Raw genomic sequence first — 21,945 nt, forward strand, 5'->3', positions numbered from 1 at the left:
CGTTTAAAATTGCTTTTTCAAGACAGGTCATTAAACCTTAACCAGCCCTCAAACAGTGTCAATAAATCAGTCATAACGTTGTCATTATCCGACGCATTATCTTTTGCAATTGTAATCAAATTTGTGCTCCTTCAGGATGTCACATCACTTGATTTTAATCATATACACCCAGTTCTTTTTTCACACGGGTGGTTTTTAGTCGATAAAGCGGCAAAGAAACTATGAATCAACCCCACGAAAAAAATCACATTCACAGAAAATTCAGGTGGTATTCAAAAAACTGTGAAAGTTCAGGTTAACCAAGAAATTAATGGATACCAACCGTGTAAAAAAATATTGGGTGTAGATACTATGTAACAGAATATTTATACTAACATAGAGACACAATTAAAAATTGCTGAAATCTAATTCTGATAGCTTAAACACAGTTGAAAACATTGTAAAGGAGCTCCTCGATACCACTATTATCCTTTCTTATAATGGTATGCGAAACGAAACCGGAATGGTGATGGCACGAATCGAAACAAAGTATAAATTATTTCCGTGATATCGAGACCGTATGAAATCAAGATTCTATTGGATTCGAAATTTAACGGAACGAAACGAAATTTTTATTTTTTTCCGCGGAATTTTTTATTGAATCGTTTCGCATTATGAAGGTATGCAATTTAAAATTCAATATATTTAAAGTGGAAAACGGTCTCCAGTTAGCCTTGCAAGCAAAGGCGTAGGATTGCCAATCCGGAGATGGCGAGTTTGATTCTCGGTCCGATCCAGGGTGTTTTCATGTTTTCACATAAGTAACATATTTATGCAATGGCGGGCATGGAAAGAATACTAAGTTGAAAAGCAGATAAAGTTCCAGTTGTAGAGCCATAGAAGAAAAAGAAGAGAGGTGGAAAACTATTTTGCTGCCAGCAGCATTTTAGTAACAAAACTAAACGGTTGAAACATTTGTAAAAGTCTTATTTCACTTGAAAATTGAGATGGACTGGATTATTCTGAAACATGATTTCATATCGCCCTATCTGTTTCTTTTTGAGCTATTTCAAAATCACCTGATGAATGTTTTTATTTTTTTATCTGGTGGAATTCTTCTTTATATCATCCAAAATTTCCACATCTACCAGGAGTGTGCAATAATATATTAATGCTTTATTTTACTGTATATTCATAAATTCATACAATACTTCAGCACAGACCATGTATCTTTTAGTCTTCTTGAACATAAGAATGAATTGACCTTTCCCATTTAGAAAGTTTAATGGTCTGAGTTAGGTAACAATAATGGGCTACAGCTCTTCACCGGACTCAATCCTGGGCCAATCGCTTCCAGTCGGCCTTAACGTTGAGCGCCCTAAGGTCCTTCTCAACTGCCGCTCACCAAAGCGACTTCCAGATTATCTCATTTATTTCATTCAATTAGCTTACATCTGAACAAATAACACTGAATCAACAATTTGACGCTACAATACAAGGTTTGAGACCTCATTTCTCCATCCTCGAATGCGCCCCATGTCCGCCAAGTCGTTCTGTGCCTGGTCAGCCCACCTTGCTCGCTGCTCTCAATGCCGTCTCGTACCTGCCGGGTTGGAAGCGAACACCATCTTTGCAGGGTTGCTGTCTGGCATTTTTGCAACATGCCCTGCCCATCGTACCCTTCCGGCTTTAGCTACACACTAACTTTTTCGAGCTCGGCAAAATCGGGCACCGCTGTAGCTCAGCAAATTTCAAAACTGAACTTCGGCAGAAAATTTTATTTATTTCTTATTCTCAGCAAAATTTTTACTTTATCTCAGTAACCGAAACGTCACCTTTACTGAGATCTCAGTAAAAATTATGTTTGCTGAAACTCGGCGGTGCCCATCTCGGGAGAATAAACAAAATATGCTGACATCTCGGCGAAAAAAATTAAGTGTGTACTTTCTGGATGCTGGGTTCGCCATAGAGCTGGGCGAGCTCGTGGTTTATTCTTCGTCGCCACACACTATCTTCTTGAACACCGCCAAAGATGGTCGTAAGCACCTGTCTCTCGAATACTCCGAGTGTTTGCAAGTCTTCTTCGAGCATTGTGCAAGTTTCATGTCCGTAGAGGACTATCGGTCTCATCAGCGTTTTGTACATGCAGGGCCGTATTTAGGGAGGTGGGTGGCCCCTCACAAATCTTATGCACCAAAACCAACATTTTTGTATATTTTGAGGTCCCTACATACTGTCGGCCCCGGGGACCCCTTCCAACTAAATCCGGCCCTGCGATCAAAAAAGATTTACCACTGCACCAAATGTATCATGCATTTGGTGCGGTGGTAAATCTCTTTTGATCGCACTTTCTTTAAAGAGCTCGAAGTGGGCCAAACTTCCACAGATAATGCGCCTTCATATTTCACGACTAACATTGTTATCAGCCATTAGCAAGGATCCAAGGTAGACGAATTCATTGACCACCTCAAGCTATCCCCACTTATGGGGGAAGGGGAGTTTCTGACATTTTCTTACGTTTTCAAAGCAATTATTCATTTATTGATTTATTTGTTAGCCGCTCACCAAAGCGACTTCCAGATTATCTCATTTATTTCATTCAATTAGCTTACATCTGAACAGATAACACTGAATCAAGAATTTGACGCTACAATACAAGGTTTGACACCTCATTTCTCCATCCTCGAATGCGCCCTACGTCCGCCAAGTCGTTCTGTACCTGGTCAGGGGAGGTTGAAAACCCAGAAAATTGCTTACGTAATAAGTGTAACGGAAATCTGCAAGCAGATTCATGGGAGAGGCAATCTTAGGTAGTGTGGGATCAGCTGCATTTAAATCAACTCCATCTCCAGTCAGATCCCTCGGTCCGCAGTTAAACAATACGTGTACGTATACGCCTCATGAATGTTAACTCCCTATTAACTACCTTCACACAAAAGGATCGCACTTGCACCACATGTGCCCAAACACTCACCTACCTGTGTCACGGTGGATAATAACGGATACCTTGCCGAGGGTACCCCAAGTTGGCAGCCCACAACTCAAGAAGTCTGCATTCATTGTGTTAACCACCCCGTCCTAAAACAGGTTGGCCCCACCTGTCTACCGAGTCGGAGGTGGATATAGAGAGCTAGAATACCAAATGCCCAAAATACAATTTTCTTTAAAAAAAACAAATTCGTGGAAAAGTCTAGCTCGCTTTTTTGACTTCACCAATTCAGTTGCAACAAGATTCGATGAAAGATCATGTCGCATTTGATTCTTATTGAAAATTGGCCGGATCGAACTTGGCTTGAAAGGCTAGAAAGTTACAATTTTCTATAATGCACGAGAAAGGCACTCTTACCGCTAGGTGGACAAGGCAGTGTTTTAATTTTTGCATCACTATATTAGTTTGAACAATTGATTTTTCACCCATTCGATAATACGACATATGTATAGCTCACTGAGCACGCTAAACATGAACTACTCAAAATTGAGTTGCATTCGACTTATTTTCATTTAAAACGGGACTACTCAAAATTTGAGTAAAAGATACTACTTCAAAGAAATGATTATTTCGTGAAAGTTAAGCATCTGTATATCTGAGTGCATTTTACAGCAAACAGATTTTTAGTTTGGGAACGATTATCATTTTATTGAAGTAGCAGATTTCACTCAAACATTGAGTAGCTCAAACATTGAGTAGTTAAATAAAAATGAGTCGGTTTTGATTCAATTTTGAGTAGTTCAATTTTAGTATGAAGTGATAGATAGTAACAGTACAATTTCTGTCGCGAAAGGTGAGATGGAAATAAAATTCCATCTGATCCTTACTTATTATGCGAATCGTTGCAAATTCCTGTAGACGAATAAATTAGGTACGGCTAGACGGATACTAAGCTAGCAGCTATGTAAATTATTGGTACAAGCTCCACGTGGAAATATCGTGCATTTATCATGTCCAGCGCTAAAGCTTCTTTGTTCAATATCACAATGTATACTTTGAAACAAATCTTTGGCGTGTTTATAAAGAGCTTAGTTTCCGTGATGATACCATGGAACGGTGAAATATACTTTTAGAAAGGTGTGTTTCTCTTGCGGAGATCCGAATATTGTTATTTAAGACAATCACCTGCAATCCACACGTGATATCTAATTTCCATATCCATGTAACTAATGGTAGATAAATGTGAGGTCTACGTTGATTGTTTTTAACCATTCACTCACTTACTCTTGGATCTTGAGCATTCCTGGGTTTATATGGCGAACGTATAAGGTTTTCAAGCACAGATGAACCGTTTCTTTGAGAAACTGCATACGTAACATTTTTGGCCAAAATGATATTTTTATATATTCTGAATCCTTTTCCAAAAATACGTATTCTGTCAGAAAATATTTTAAAAAAAATTCAGCTTGGCATTACCCGATTTACTCGCAACAAGTTGCATTCCCATTGTTTGCCATTGAAAATTAGCCCGATGGGACATTGCAATTCGTAATTATTGAAAAATCATTGTTTTTTCCCCGACTTTTTTTTCAAAAACGATTTTTTTTTTTCAATTATAGTGGTAATGCATTTTAATCAATGCAAAACCATGCAAAATGATCGGAAAAATGTGCTCTATTTCCCTAAAGAGCTTTTTTGACCTTTTTATGTGATTTTTTCAATATATTTTATAATGCACGAGAAAGGCTTCATCACTGCTAGGTGGATTAATCTGGGGTTTTTGGGATACCGTTTCGACTCAAATCCCTCAAACTAAAATTTTCATCGGTTTTCCGCACTGAAGATCAATATAACAAACGACTTCAAAGTCATGTGGAGAACATTACTCGAATAAACTCCTTCGGAATTTGAGTCAAAACGGTACTAGCTTTCTGACTTGTGCCTTGTGATAGGGTTTTCAGCAGTTCCAAAGTGTCATGAATTGAAAAAAAAATGGAAATAAATCTAATAGTAAAAGTGTTCACGAATTGCTGCTGTAGATGAGATGCGGCACAGTTGAAGAGTATTGCATTTACCATTAGATCGATGGTTTCAATATGCCAAACACACTTGTCTTAGAAAACTTCGATAAACAACTTCATCGGTCAAGATTCATGGAAGTATATCTTAACTACACTTCTTCAGAGCCTTGTCTTCCGTGTTTTCATCCACCTCGAGGTTACTTCACCAACGACAGTTCCTCAATTGAATACGATCTGTCCATGTTATGCAAGGAATACCAGATAATCTTCGTCAAATATCTATTCTTTCCCTTTTTTCCGAAAAATATGAACATATCAATTGCAGCAATAGATATTTCACTAATGGTTCCAACATTAACGGATCCCCTGCCTTCGGTGTTTTCAATGTAAATTCAATCACCTTTCGAAAACTTCATGAACCGTGTTCGGTTTATGTTGCTGAGCTGGCAGCAATTAACTTCGCTATAGGGTTTATTTTCAATCAGCTAGACCATTATTTCATTTTCTAGGATAGACTTAGTTCTATCGAGGCACTTCGGTCGATGAAACTAGTTAAGCTTTCTTACAAACATAAAAGAGCAGATGCATGTTTTGGTCGAAAGATCGTTCAAGATTACCTTTTTTGGGTCCCATCTCACATCGGCAATGAGAAGACGGACTCGTTTGCAATGGTGGGCATACAGGAAGGTGAGATTTATGATAGACTAATCTCGAACAACCTGATACTACTACTACTACTTCAATGGCTCTACATTGCAACTGGAACTTGGCCTGCCTTTAACTTAGTATTCTATTAGCATTTCATCAGTTATTAATAGAATGCTTTTCCATGCCCGCCATTGCATGAGTATGTATCTTGTGTGGCAAGTACAATTGATACACTATGCCCAGGGAGTCGAAAATGTCTCCAACCCGAAACATCCTTGACCGGACCGAGAATCGAACAGATTGGCAATCCTACGCCTTTGCTCGCAAGGCTACTCTCAGGGTGTTGAGGGATTTGACAGAAGGCTCTGTAAACTTTTATAAAAAAAATGCACGTATCAGCAAGTAGACCCTAACGAAGTGATCGTGTGCCGCTTTAAGCGCACTAGCCTAGTCCTTGTGTGGAGGTTAAGTCTAAACAAATCATTTTCGTTCACTTTCAAATCTGTTCCTAGATCGCAATAAAATTTACAATGATTAAATATTCAACTCAAATTAAAACGCGATTCTCAGATAAAGAATGTAATTTGATCATGAAAACTTAATAGCTTCATAGAAGCATTTATACATTTGATGTTTAATGAGCAAATCGTCGTTACGTAATATATAGCCGCACCCATACCTGCTTCTCTTGTTCAGCACGTGGATAGAGTCGCCCCTGTAAGTAACAAGAGCGGTGCTCAAACGACAAAAAGCAAAGATAGTGCTGCATATAAAATTTCTGCTACATTGATTTTCTCATTCCGAATTAAGTTTAAAATCTATCCTGGTAATCTAAGCAATTACTCTCTCCACGGTATTTTATGGGAAGGAGCCCAGTGGGATGTTATGCAAAATAATTTCAACCGTGAATTTATTTTCGTACCGTTTCTCTCTAGGTGAAACTTTATTGGTGATAAAACTATTGTCTTCGGAGAGGGAAAGATTCATAAGTATAACATTTTCGTGCCCTTGTGAACTATACAATGGCAAAGTTGCAGGTAGTAGAAACAGTAGCGTGAAGTTTGATTTTCGTTCATAGTTCCTCTCAATGGAATCACCGTTCGTGTAGATGTGAATAACCAAGCTAGAGCATTATCTTTTCATCTGTTAGGATGTTAATATAATTTATTACACGAAAAGACATCTTAATTACAGCACATTACACATAACTTCATAAGTTAGTTTGGACTAGTAGTGAGATCTAGTTGAAAACAAAATTCAGATGCGTGGCTCAAAAATTTCAAACTCATCAGCTTCAAAATAAAATATTATACCACTTATTAAACATGAAATTAATTACGTCAAAACAAAAAGTAAAATGTTAACCTGGGCAGAATCTATGCACTGAATAACAAAACATGATATGGACTTGATTGGTATAGTTCCCGGTTTGGCTGTCGGTGTTTCCCCAAATATGACATTTCCTTGAAATCTGATTGCTGAAAATTACATATCTCTGCAAAAAGCGGGCCATTTGGCATAAATTCATTTGTCAAAAGGTCATTTTTTTATTTGGTAATTTTGTATAAGTGGGGCCCTCCTTAGCCGTGCGGTAAGACGCGCGGCTACAAAGCAAGACCATGCTGAGGGTGGCTGGGTTCGATTCCCGGTGTCGGTCTAGGCAATTTTCGGATTGGAAATTGTCTCGACTTCCCTGGGCATAAAAGTATCATCGTGTTAGCCTCATGATATACGAATGCAAAAATGGTAACCTGGCTTAGAAACCTCGCAGTTAATAACTGTGGAAGTACTTAATGAACACTAAGCTGCGAGGCGGCTCTGTCCCAGTGTGGGGATGTAATGCCAATAAGAAGAAGAAGAAGAATTTTGTATAAAGGCTATTTGGCATGACGATCATTTAATATAATAAAATATATAATTCAATATGATATATAATTGTGAATAGCGTATAAAGTGATGGTCATTTGGCATAATGGACGTTCGGTTTATTTCATTTTTTTTTTTGGGTCAACAAAAATAGTTATTTAACTGAGTGGTGCTGGAATAAAACCGATGGATGTTACTCCTTCTTTAAAAATAGGCGATTGTCCAGAATAAGGCAATGGTGACTGTGATTTCCTTTTTAAAAGTAAGCGTTTGATAATAATAAGGCAATGGCGGGTTTGAAGCCTTCTTTAAAAATAATTGCTCCTTTTTTAAAGTAGGAGTTTGTCAAGATAGAGATAACGGTGGATTTTATACCTTCTATGTATTTGTCCGGCATCAAGCAACGTAAACGTGATTTCTTCTTTGGAAGTAGGCATTTGTCTGTAACTAGTTAATGATGGGTGTGATCCGTTCCTAGGAAGTACTTCTGCTGCTTCGCTCCTTCGTATTTGCAAAAATGGTACAATCAATATATTTTCTTTTTCATTGGGATTACATCTTTCACTGGGACATTGCCACCTCGCAGCTTAGTGTTCATTCAGCACTTTCACAGTTATTAACTGCGAGGTTTCTATGCCAAGTTACCATTTTTGCATTCGTATATCATGAGGCTAACACGTTGATACTTTTATGCCCAGGGAACTCGAGACAATTTCCAAACCCAAAATTTCCTAGACCGGAACCGGGAATCGAACCCAGTCACTCTCAGCATGGTCTTGCTCTGTAGCCGCACATCTTACCGCACGGCTAAGGAGGGCCCCATAATCAATATATATTTATTAAAATATACCATCGAGCTTCTTTATCTATGTGAAAATATACATCAAATAACTCTTTCTCTTGGTGGCGGCGAAGGATGAATCACGTCTTGCTCTACGGCGATGCCAGTATCCAGAAGGTAGATAAAGCTGGAAAGGTAATCTAACAAGAGATATAAACGCCAAAACCATCGCAACAATCTCTATACGAAAGCTTTTGGTGTGCTCTACAAGTCTTGTGAACATTGCGATTCATTCCGTTCACGTTTTGACCATGTTAAAGTGATTTTCGAGCTTTTAAGTGCATAAAAACACTGTTTCCCTTAAAGGTCGTTGTTTTGCCAAATTCTTGAATTTATGACACTTCAACGCTAATTTATTTTATTATTATTCCTCTTTTTCTCTGGATATTTGAGTAATATAAATGCTAATGTGAGATTTACACACTTAATTTTTTTTACCGGGATCTCAGCAAAATGTTGAACTTTTACCGAGAATCGCACAGCCGTGCCCCAGCAAACATGTTTTTTGCCGAGATTTCTGTCAAAATTGCTGATAATCAGCAAATAATTTACCGAAAATCAGCTAACAAACGCTATTTTTGCCGGAATATCAGTTTTTTATTTTGCTGGCGCACGGCTGTGCGGATTTTTGCCGAGCTGCAGAAATAAAAACTGAGTGTGTACCATTGAATTTTTAAAAATCAAAAGCTGAACATTTGTCATAAATTAGCACGTTAGGATTTCTTTAAACAAGTTGTTCAAACAAAAAAGCTGCATGTATCCGCAAGTAGGCTCCGCCAAAGCGACCGTGTGCCGCTCAAAGCGCACAAGCCCAAGTCCTGGTGTTAGGTGGGACAGCCCTGACACGACGGCCCTCCGACGAGACAGGAGGTTTGCGCAGGCCCAATAAGCCGCCTTTAAAAACAACCATTACGAACGACATAGAAGATAAGACGACTCGATACAATCGGCAACGACCTAGGCGACGAATAAAGGATCACGATTGGAAGCTTGGAACATGGAACTGCAAGTCGCTAGGCTTCGCAGGTTGCGATAGGATAATCTACGATGAATTACATCCCCGCAACTTCGATGTCGTAGCTCTGCAGGAAATCTGCTGGACAGGACAGAAAGTGTGGAAAAGCGGGCATCGAGCGGCTACCTTCTACCAAAGCTGTGGCACCACCAACGAGCTGGGAACCGGCTTCATAGTGCTGGGAAAGATGCGCCAACGCGTGGTTGGGTGGCAGCCAATCAACGCAAGGATGTGCAAGCTGAGGATTAAAGGCCGTTTCTTCAGCTATAGCATCATCAACGTCCACTGCCCACACGAAGGGAGATCCGACGACGAGAAAGAAGCGTTCTATGCGCAGTTGGAGCAAACATACGATGGATGCTCACTGCGGGACGTCAAAATCGTCATCGGTGACATGAACGCTCAGGTAGGAAGGGAGGAAATGTATAGACCGGTCATTGGACCGGATAGTCTGCATACCGTATCGAACGACAACGGCCAACGATGCATAAACTTTGCAGCCTCCCGCGGAATGGTAGTCCGAAGCACTTTCTTTCCCGCAAGAATATCCACAAGGCCACATGGAAATCACCTAATCAAGTAACGGAAAACCAAATCGACCACGTTCTAATCGACGGTAAATTCTTCTCCGACATCATGAACGTACGCGCTTACCGCAGTGCGAATATTGAATCCGACCACTACCTCGTTGCAGTATGCCTGCGCTCAAAACTCTCGACGGTGATCAACACGCGTCGGAGTCGTCCGCCGCGGCTAAACATCGGGCGGCTACAAGACGGTAGATTAGCCCAAGACTACGCGCAGCAGCTGGAAGTGGCACTCCCAACGGAAGAGCAGCTAGGCGTAGCATCTCTTGAAGATGGCTGGAGAGATATTCGATCCGTCATTGGAAGCACTGCAACCGCTGCACTAGGCACGCTGGCTCCGGATCAGAGAAACGACTGGTATGACGGCGAATGTGAGCAGTTAGTTGAGGAGAAGAATGCAGCATGGGCGAGATTGCTGCAACGCCGCACGAGGGCGAACGAGGCACGATACAAACGGGCGCGGAACAGACAAAACTCTGATAACGCAGGAACGCAGGAAGATCGAGACCGTGAAGAGACGGAGGAACTGCACCGCGCTAATAACACACGAAAGTTCTATGAGAAGTTGAACCGTTCACGTAAGGGCCACGTGCCACAGCCCGATATGTGTAAGGACATAAACGGGAACCTTCTTACAAACGAGCGTGAGGTGATCCAAAGGTGGCGGCAGCACTACGAAGAGCACCTGAATGGCGATATGGCAGACAACGGTGGCGGTATGGTAATGAACCTAGGAGCACGCGCGCAGGACATGCGACTTCCGGCTCCGAATCTCCAGGAAATCCAGGAGGAGATCGGCCGGCTGAAAAACAACAAAGCCCCTGGAGTAGACCAAATACCAGGAGAGCTGTTTAAACACGGTAGTGAGGCACTAGCTAGAGCGCTGCACTGGACGATTACCAAGGTTTGGGAGGATGAGGTTCTGCCGCAGGAGTGGATGGAAGGTGTCGTATGTCCCATCTACAAAAAGGACGATAAGCTGGATTGTAGCAACTACCGCGCAATCACATTGCTGAACGCCGCCTACAAGGTACTCTCCCAAATTTTATGCCGCCGACTAACACCAATTGCAAGAGAGTTCGTGGGGCAGTACCAGGCGGGATTTATGGGTGAACGCTCTACCACAGACCAGGTGTTCGCCATACGTCAGGTATTGCAGAAATGCCGCGAATACAACGTGCCCACACATCATCTATTTATTGACTTCAAAGCCGCATATGATACAATCGATCGGGACCAGCTATGGCAGCTAATGCACGAAACGGATTTCCGGATAAACTGATACGGTTGATCAAGGCGACGATGGATCGGGTGATGTGCGTAGTTCGAGTTTCAGGGGCATTTTCGAGTCCCTTTGAAACGCGTAGAGGGTTACGGCAAGGTGATGGTCTTTCGTGTCTGCTATTCAACATCGCTTTGGAGGGAGTAATACGAAGGGCAGGGATTGACACGAGTGGTACGATTTTCACGAAGTCCGTCCAGTTATTTGGTTTGGCCGACGACATTGATATCATGGCACGTAACTTTGAGAGGATGGAGGAAGCCTACATCAGACTGAAAAGCGAAGCTAAACGGATTGGACTAGTCATCAACACGTCGAAGACGAAGTACATGATGAAACTTGCCTGCTCAGGGATTAAGGATCTCGGGGTCGTTTTATGCGGACTTGTCTCTCAATTCCGAAGCTGAGGACTGCCATATCAAGCAGGAGTACAATACTAGTTACCTTACCCAATGGTGTTTCACAGAGTGGTGCTCGTAGCTGTTGGTAATACGAAAAACATTGAAATCTAAAGGGGGGGGGGGGGGGTTCCTAGAAAGGCGAGGCCTGATGGTCCCTTTGTGGACCCGACAAAGCGGAAAAATAGCAAAAGTGGTGGAAACATTTTAACCTAGGGCTATGCTCTTGAATTAGGAACTACTGGCTCAGTTTTACGACCTCGTCTGTTTTATTGTTGTGACGTCAGTTTTGCAGGGGGTTTTATACTTGCGGTTGTGGTCGGTCGATAGGTTTTGGGGGAACCTCCGGTTCCGCATACGGGTAGCTCGCTCTGTAACCTAGTAGAGCGGTCTACGTTGAGCCAGTCTAGCAGATGCCGACGGAGATGGCGGAAAGCGGCCTCGGAAGCGTGGTTTGGCTCCAGCGGCAGGCGTTGGCGTACATCGGTGAAATTACCGGACGTCTGGTCGAAATGTTGGGCTCCGTTGCGTTGAGCCACATGGATGCCATAACAATGGCGGCTTTGGCTGAAGCATATTGCGGTGCGCTGCTGATGCCGACCTCCTGTCGCCATTCTCGCCGCCGAGGTTGCTGGGGATTATTCCAAAAATACAGAAAAAGGCCCATACTTTGGACCTAACCACAAATTAGACCCCTATGACGTCACTAACTCGCTTTTTAACATTTTCACATTTTACAATAGTTTTACCTTTTCTTGTTGCTTTTTAACGTGTTCGTTTTTGTTGTTTGCTTTGTGTCGTGTTTTAACTATAAATCTAAACATAGAGATGATTTTAGCTTCTTACTAACACATATTAACACTGTACATACTTTTATAACAATTTTACAGCGACTAACACCTTACTAACGAACTTTGTATGAACTATTTTACTAATTGAACCTAACAAAGAAACAAAAACACCAAATTAAAACAATTGCACCACATGAGGAATTAACTTTCTAACCTCTCACTTTAAAGAAAACTACACACGCGCGCACTTCTAGACCTTTCTAGAAAAGTTCAGCCAAAGAGAAGGCTGCAAGGATTGTCGGGCTTTTTATAGAAAAACCGACTCAAATTAATAATGTTGTTCGCATTATGCTTTTACAACCTGTAGAGCATAGCACTTGCGCTCCATCTGTGGGCTCGACGCGATTACAACAGGGCTGTGTATGTTTTGCCTCTGCTCAAACTGCTCGACACTGACCTGTCACTGCAGCGTGACGGATGGCCGTGAGAGTGAAACAGGCATTAGGTCACTACGTGAGTGCCAACTGTCTCATTTAATGATACTGTATTCATATTTGATTCGGGAGTATCTAGTCGTGGGATGGATTAATTTGGAATTGTGGTGGAGCCACAAGTTAGGAATGTAACCAACGGTTACAATGATAGGAAAAGGCTCAAGAGAGGTCAATGTAAGCCACCCACCACGAGTTTCTATCGGTGGTGACGAAATCGAGGTTGTTGAAGAATTCTTGTACTTGGGCTCACTAGTGACCGCCGATAACGATACCAGCAGAGAAATTCGGAGGCGCATAGTGGCTGGAAATCGTACGTACTTTGGATTCCGCAAGACGCTCCGATCGAATAGAGTTCGCCGCCGTACCAAACTGACTATCTACAAAACGCTTATAAGACCGGTAGTTCTCTACCGACACGAGACCTGGACGATGCTCGTGGAGGACCAACGCGCACTGGGAGTTTTTGAAAGGAAAGTGTTGCGTACCATCTATGGTGGGGTGCAGATGGCGGACGGTACGTGGAGGAGGCGAATGAACCACGAGTTGCATCAGCTGTTGGGAGAACCATCCATCGTTCACGCCACGAAAATCGGAAGACTGTGGTGGGCCTGTGAAGGGTGGAGGGGTCTCAAACCATCTTAAGAACCTTCCCTGGCCCCAAAAACCTCTGCATACAAATTATCAGTAGTTTCCAAGTCTATAAGGGTCAGACTGACAGAAATTCATTTTTATGTACACAGTATTCTAGTTTTACACGATTACGCTCGTATTTTTGATCGTGTGACTTCAATTTGCTACCAAAATCTTTGCAACGTGTTTAAAAGAATCCTAAATAATTTAAAGAAAAATCACATAGTAATTAATATGCGTTAAACATTTAGGATGGGTGCAAAATTGAGAAAGTGTAAATCGTGTAAAAACAGAATCCAATGTATATAAATAGAAGACTAGAATATTCGGCGATTCGGTCGCTCGAAAATCATTTTATTGGTCAATATCTTTGTTGCGCATATGAGCAGCACATGTTTCCGAAATGGACGAATTGATATTATTTTGCGAAACCTGCGTTATTTAAACGCTTTTTTCTAATCTTGCGTTTATTTAGAAGGCTCATTTGCCATTTGACGTTACGGAGCCGGATATATGTTTTTGCCTTTCTCGCATACAAAGTATACGTAAAGGCTATAGGATCACTCCAAAACCGAACTTTTGATAGAAGGCTCGGAGACCCATAGTGTTATATACCAATCGACTCAGTTCGACGAATTGAGGTGATGTCTGTATGTATGTATGTATGTGCGTGCGTGTGTGCGTACAAAAATGTGAGACACACTTTTGACGTAGAACTTACGTCTTTCTTTACTATACTGGGTGTCATTTAGATTTTTGAAAATCGAGAGCGTTACGCTGAAAGGGGAGATTTCAAACGTTGCTAGCGCCTTTATCTTTCGATGGATTTTGAAGATTTGTATATCAATCGACTCGACTTATTGAAACTTAAGATTATTAACGATAAGCTATTGAAAATTTCAATTATTGTCAAAGCCAGCAAAAATTTCATGTGTAACCATTTCCGTGAATTCCTAACACGGACATCAGAATGCGGTATGTCACGGGCCTTCGAGTCCACCGCAAGATTTTCTTCGTCTATAAAAGAAGCAGTGCCTGCCATGTGCGAGTCATTACAATTTATGACAGCAGCGCGTACTGACGTGCTTTTTGCTCGCGCTTTTTTCGTTTCGTTCGTTCGTTCGCTATGTACTTAGCATGCAGTCGGCCAACGGTAGAACTGCCGGTGGGTCTGCGAATATGCATGAAAAAGGTGGGCGCATTTTTTTGTCATTCTGTGCTTGATGATGGTCGGACGCAGTGGTGTCGGTTGCGATGGATGCAACCACCCATCACATCGCTCGGAGTTCACGGCTAGATGCCGATGATGGCTGAGGCAGCGTGGTGGTGGATAAAGAAGAATAAAATTAGAGACATTTGGTCTGCTCATCCACGAAAAGTGATTGGTTTCATAATCCACATGATCCCGGGATGGGAACGAGTCATGGCATATGACTGACCACATGTTAAGTTGTGCTTGGTACTACACGACAAGTACATCAAAACATGATGAAAATAAAAATTTGATTAAAATAATTAATTTCATTTATTCGCAGAAGGCATTAGCAATTCAAGATGTACAATCAGTGTTAATATCCATTTAAGATTAGAAAATTTCGCTGTATTACATGTAAATGTTTAAAAAAAAGTCCGCAAAAAATAATTTCCAAGAGAATGTTTAAATAAATTACCATTTTTGTTGTTTTCTCGGAATTGTGAAAAAATGGTTATATGCAGTTACTCAAACAAATGATTCAAATGTAAATACGTTACGTTTATACAAGTTCTACGTCTACTCGCAGTTATGTTAAAAACATTACCCATTGCTTTTTTTTGTACTTAGCATTATCCGATTTGCTCTCAACAAGTTGCAATCGACGCGGATTGCGGTCTAGTTGTTTCCTATTGAAAATTGGCCCGATCGAACATTGCGTGCCAAAGTTATTAAAAAACATTGTTTTTTGCCAAAAGTCCCCCCTTGGGAAAAAAAATCATAAAATAAAAAAAATAAAAATTTCAAACATTGCAGCAATGCATTCAAATGACCGCAAATGGATATGAATTGATGGAAAAAGTAAAATCTATCCCGCTGAAGTGCCATTTTGACCTCTCTTAAGCACCACCAACGCTAGGGGGATTGATCTGGGTTTTTGTACAATTTATTTTACAATTCTTGTGATTCTTCTGACAACTAGAGTTACTTTGGGTAGCCGACGTACACGCGACTGACTCGAGGTTAGGGTTCACAAATACACAATAGGAAAAGGAGAGGCTTCAGGGTTTTAAAATTATTGATTGCGATGTTGTCATTGCCAAAATCCACTATCAAACCAAGTCAGATGGTGGATTTTGGCATTGATATTATTTCAACGCTACACATATAAAAATATGTTGTGATTTTAAATATATTTTCATGCACATATTTGAAGCATGCAAATAAACTCAACATTCAACCGATCTTATTGTGTATTAAAATCGAAATTAAAAACTGTGCTTGAATGTGAAATTCAGTCAAATTTGATTGAATATCGAATGTTAATTCGTTTGTCGGGATTAGCATAAATTTTACACGCCATTGAATTCTTAAGACTATTTACTGTGTACGTGCACGTGGCGTTCAAAAACATTGCGTAAGCATTGGTCCTTTATGGCCAGCATAGAAAAGCGTTCAAATAATAACTGTGAAAACGATAAGAATGATAAGCCTTTAAAGAAGGAGAAAATTGTTTGGTAAATTTGTAAGAATACTTTGAAATACAAGTCCGCAATAAACACATTCAAATTCAGATGAGTCGAACTCGAACCAAATGATCGACTATACACCCTTATCAAATCAAAAATTCGTGTTGACATCATAAATTCAATTCATTTATCACAACAGCACTAACGACTTGGTCACTGTCTGGTCTGGAAAACAAAATAAGTAGGAAAGAGTTGAAAAGGCCGAAACGATAATGTACTTATCCGGCCGCCAAGCGTCCGTGTTTTATTTCCCGACAGGTATTTTTCTCTTTCCGGGTAGCATCACGGATGGGATGCTAACCCGCACCAATTTAAATAATGTAATCCTCAGGACGGTGATGACTGAGGATAAGATTTATGTGTGGCGGATGGTCACGCAACAAACGTAAATTGTCCTATAAGTGCCTTTTAACAAACACGAGAATATATATGGCTTACAAAGACGAAGGTAGGCTATTATTGTTCTGATTTTTTTTATTAATACGAGAGGATTATAAACTAAAACGAAAAGAAGGGTAGCATATTTTGTGAATTTAGCTGTCCCTAAAGCAGGGGTTGAGCTATCAACTAGACAATGAATTCGAGTAAACTTGTTCAACACCAAAGGAAAACAGACAATTTTTTCAAAGCATTCAATGAAGGTTCTCGCATTCGGCAAATTATTTTGTTAAACGATACGAGCAGAACAGTTGTTGTTCAACACATTAGACGAATATGCAAGCAATTGTTTAAGTGCGATTTACAATCTGACTCAAATATTCAATGTTCAAACCTCCAGTATATCAGTGAAGTGGAATTATCGTTATACTGCTATATTTATTCAAAAGCAGATTAAGGATAGATGAAAAAATGTTTTCAATAAAAGTATGAAAACTCATATTTTCAATACAGAATACATTCATTTGGATAAAATATCTTACGTTTTTGGGAGACAACTTGTCTCCGTTAAGCCCAAACGGAATTCAGGGGAACGGCGATGGAAACGGAAAATTCTACAGAAAATATATAGGCTAGCTGTCAAATCTGCCGTTCCGCTGTATTTTGTGGGAGCCTTTACTCTTGCCAACAATCTACCATGCGTCTCCTCTATCCTATCACTAAGATCCGCTAAAACTTAGATATGGAATACAGCCCATTATGTACCTTTTTAGCTTTTTTAATGTTTTCCAACCATTTCAACGTGAAGATGCAACATTATGTTAGCAACATTTCGCAATGATCTCCAACTCAAGATGTGCATGGGGAAAGCCTAGTGTTCACTAAGCACTTCCCCGGATATTATATGCTAGGCCAAATTACCATTTTTACATTCGTTCATCACGAGAAGGGAAGCAATATTCGAGAAACGCCTAACGATATAGGGGAAGGGGGGGCAATATGCCCTAGCTAAGCAAACACTGCTTTATTGTCTTATTTGTAACGCTATTCATGGGTATTTTTACATTATGCAACAGTTAAACAAGATAGCTAGTTGATGCCATTCAAAAATTGACAAAAATCTCAATCATATTGATAATATTCACATTTCAAAAAAGTGGTGATATTCTGTTGCCGGAAAACTCATGAGGCAAAACGCCTTTTAGCTGACAGCTCCTAGGGAACAAAGCACCATGCGTCGGCGAATCTGCATTCTGGTATGGATAGTGCGTGGAGACGCAAGTACATTGTAGGTTAGTGCCATTAGGGCGTTTTGCCTCGCCAAAATGTTAGATGTTTCTTCAAAATGTGGAAATTTTCGGTTTTTCCGACCTTCCCATACACTATTTTGAAACTTTTTTCGCCTAACCTACATAATTTTAGATCTACTTTAGATCTGGCCGTCTTAATGACGGTAAATATGAAGGAAACCACAAAAGGCGTTTTGCCTCTGGGGGGCGTTTTGGGGCATCTTCCCCTACCCTTTGTCGTCAACAGAGTATGTTACTGACAATGACACCTCGCAATAAGCCTTTATCAGAACCCGAACATAATACGACAAGAATCATTTGCCTTGCATTTCCGAGAATATTACGCTTATTCTGTAATCATAGTTAGATTCTCGAATATTTCCATAAAAGCAGAAATTATGATAGCATAAAATCGAAATTTGCTGTAGAGATAATGAAAAATATCGGGATGAAAAGTTAGCAACAAAATTATCTTCTTTATCGTTGCTGACAAAAATTTTCGGATCATTGTCATTATTATCTCCGACAAAGCTTTGTCGTTGGTTCACTTTTGTCGCTTGTTTCGCTTGCGCATCCAAAAAAAATGATTCCCTGATCACGAGGCTAACACCTAACACCAGGACACTCGAAAAAATATCCAACCCGATAGCTTCTTAGACCAGACAAGATTATATTATTTTGAAACGTGAATGATATCAATATTATTGATGAAATTACCTGCTATTAATTCTGAGACGAAATGTAGCAGTAACATTAAGAAAGCTCTCAATCTCTTTAGCGGCAGTCTAACATTCATCAACCATCGTAGTTCATTAGGCCATTATTATCTCATTTCCAACGAGCGGAAACCAAAGCGCACATCTGCCGCTAGCTTCCGCTGCCAACCAACGGTCGAAGCTGAAAGATAAGGAGTTCGGATCTCCGACCGCAGGGAAGTATCGAATTATTCCAAACTTTTCGTAACCTGAATCGATTATCGTTTTTAGTTCACATGTAACCAATACCAACGGAAAAAAGAGACGCACCAGTCTTTCCATCCCTTTTGATCGAATCAACGAAGCGCTCCTAAAAAGAAAGCGCCTAAATTTGGCTGGTAGATTTTAATTCGAACACATTCAATGCACAAATACTTGGCAATGCCATACGTTGAGGTGTTACATTCCGGTTACATCAAGATTTTTGATTGGCCAGACTTCACGTGTGCTACTTGACACAAGCACTTATGCTAAAAGTTGTTGCTCTCAAATCAGTTAGCGATCTTTCTCTGTTGGTTTCTCAAATTGTTTGTTGAGTTTCGAGAACAGTAGGATATTCTTCGACAATCATGGACCTACAATTTTTGATTTACACAAAAATGAGTTTTAACTTTCCAGAACTCGCATCGTTGTTAAACGCAGGTGAATCCGTATGTGATGAAACACTATGAAACGGGCCAAGCGAGTCCCGGAAAGAGAGGACACTGCATAGCGTCGAAGACTTTTTTACAAAAAGGTTTTTTTCTACCTTTGCTATGAAATCCCGGAACGATCTTATATAATTGTTTGATGCAATCGTTCGTTCACCTAGTCTGTGGGCACTCGTCAGACTTTCGGACACGTATGTATTACCAAAACAAAGTATTGCACATCGAAAATATTCAAAGGGAATTGCTCCACGTTTTGCTTTACAGAATCTAATATGAAAAAAATTGCTCAGCATACTCTGCCCCTATCATTAATATCAAGTGATTCTCTTCAGTAGGATATGCAGAAATCTCTCTCAAAAGATAACGAACAACGATAAAAGAGATGCAGAAGCATCTTCGAATCATTACATTTCAAGTTTATTGCACTTGTAAACAAGTACAAACAATAGAATCGGATAGGTAGCCCCCACCGAGAAGCCGTGCTAAAACGCTTGGTTCTCGCTCATTTTGCGTTTAGGACCATATTTTTTCGCACAGCTGTGAGGATCAAATTATAATCGTGGTCCCCCGCAATTGGAGCTTTTTAAAAAGCATTAATCATGAAATATAATCCCCCATAATCAGTTCATTATCGTAACAGCTTACGAAAAACATCTCTCACAGTATGCTACATATCGTAAGTGTATACAGAGAGGATAAGTGTGAGCGCTACCGTAATCTATAATCGCACCCATTCCTCAATCTTCCTTTTTCTAGAACTATCTATGGCCTTCACGAGCTAGTCTCAGGCTAGAAATATATTCTCCAACAAGTAAAGCAACAGATAAGAGTGTGAAAATGTTTTTTTTTGTTATATCCTTTTAATTCAAATGGTACAGGGGTTGGACAGAATGACCGGGTTCGTTTAAATCGTGAAACCGTGAAATCTTGAGCAAAGTTGCCATAATCATACTTTTTTTTTTCAAATATAGCAATATGGGTATAAAATTTCATTATTTTTCATTGCTTGTACAATGCATTCTTTTATTTAAGGCTGAACACAAATTTGAGTCATTTTTCAAAACCAGATGAATTTTCCCGTCAAACTGGAACAACATTAAAAAAATCGGGTAAAAATTCCAGAGTTATATTCATTTGGATTTTGATAAAACATTGCATCTTATGACAAGAGTTATTTTTCCAGTTGGTTAGTCGCTACACGCTATCATAAAACATGAACAAAAATGCATTGCCTAACTAACACCACTAACTTTTCCAATTAGGCGACCAAATTACTATTGCAGCATCTCCTTATTTTTCTATCCACTGTCAGTATTATAAACCTCGGACTTTTGATGGTAGTTTTAGACCAATGTTGGTTCCACAGAAAGTTCAAACAGTCATGTCTTGTAGAAAATCACCCACTCGCCCAAATGTTTCCGCCTTTTTTTGTCCCGTCACGAATATGTCCCATTGGCACAGCTTGTAATTGCTTCTCGTAGTTGGAAACATCACCAAAATTCCTAACATAACATTTCCAGGGTGCTGGAGGCTTCAGATTTCCATGGCTACACATATGCTGCAAACATACGTCCAGAAGTTCATCTCAAATTTCACTCCGTCTCCTGTCGGATGCTGTGTGCTCTGAGCGAGAGTCAAATTGAAGCATTTGTTTCTTCCGTTGCAATTTTTCGCCTGCACGGATCCTGCCAACTCTGTCAGCAGCAATAGTATCGGGTAAAGTCATGCAGTGGTTGTGTCATTATTTCACATGTGCGACAACAGAATAACAACCCGACCACCGAGTGTTCCGACATGTCAATATTGAAACCGAAGATATCAACTCCAACCTAACAAACGAAATAGTCATATTGCATGATGCCTGCTACGAGCATTTATCTGATTCACAATCGGTCGGAAGATATGAGATACGCCACTGTCACGTAGAACTGGATTGCTTGACACTGTAAATTATTATCCGAAATCTTCAATCTCGGATAGACTAAATAGATTTTTATTCATGTGTTAATTTGGGTTTATTTGAGCTAAGTAATTTATGATAACTAATTAATCTACGCACAAGCCGAAACAAGAAATCTCCTGCAAATGCTGACCGTACCGGCGGCACGACTCTCACGCATCAGCAAACAAACAGGTTTTCAACATGTCCTCTAATACAGCATTAAGAAGTGCTATAAGATTGAAATCGGTACATAAATTTTATAGTTCTGTCTTGAAATTGTTTCCCGGTGGAAAATTCAGCCCGCTTTCTTTTGAAAACGAAAGCAATTAGTAAAAAGATCCATTTGTATTTTCAATTTTCGCCGTAATTTCTTACGAAAAAGGCATGAACTAATTTTATTTTATGAATACTTATACATAGAGACAGAGATTTCTGTTCGAGAGTTGAAGGTACAAACGTAATTGAGAGATATCCTTTTAAACCCTTCGCGTCAAGAATCCTTTATTTTATTTCTCCGCATTTATCAAGCAGCTTAGCTTCATTACGCCCAACATCTGGAATACGTATGAAAGGTGTACTCATCTTCACGTTAATTAATCAACCGGAATCTCCCGGGATAGCCTGAAGAAAAAGTAATACACCTCATGACGTCGCCCATTTTATCCTGTCACCTTCCCGCAGCTTAATTTCCACTGCCAGTATGCAACCCACGGGGACACAATGAAAAGA

General features: G+C 40.2%; 1 protein-coding gene and 1 long non-coding RNA gene across 4 annotated transcripts in view; both read right to left on the reverse strand.

Moving 5' to 3' along the window:
* Nucleotides 1-21,945, reverse strand: part of LOC134224407 (TWiK family of potassium channels protein 7) — a 333,804-nt gene that overhangs the window by 203,116 nt on the left and 108,743 nt on the right. The window lies entirely within an intron of this gene.
* LOC134224188 (uncharacterized) lies at nt 12,317-12,757 on the reverse strand. The gene is made up of 3 exons (XR_009982864.1): nt 12,572-12,757; nt 12,438-12,507; nt 12,317-12,382 (listed from the first exon to the last, which is right to left on the reverse strand). It is a non-coding gene; the product is annotated as an uncharacterized LOC134224188 (long non-coding RNA).

The sequence above is a fragment of the Armigeres subalbatus genome, chromosome 3 (genome assembly GCF_024139115.2).
Source record: "Armigeres subalbatus isolate Guangzhou_Male chromosome 3, GZ_Asu_2, whole genome shotgun sequence".
Lineage (NCBI taxonomy): Eukaryota > Metazoa > Arthropoda > Insecta > Diptera > Culicidae > Armigeres > Armigeres subalbatus.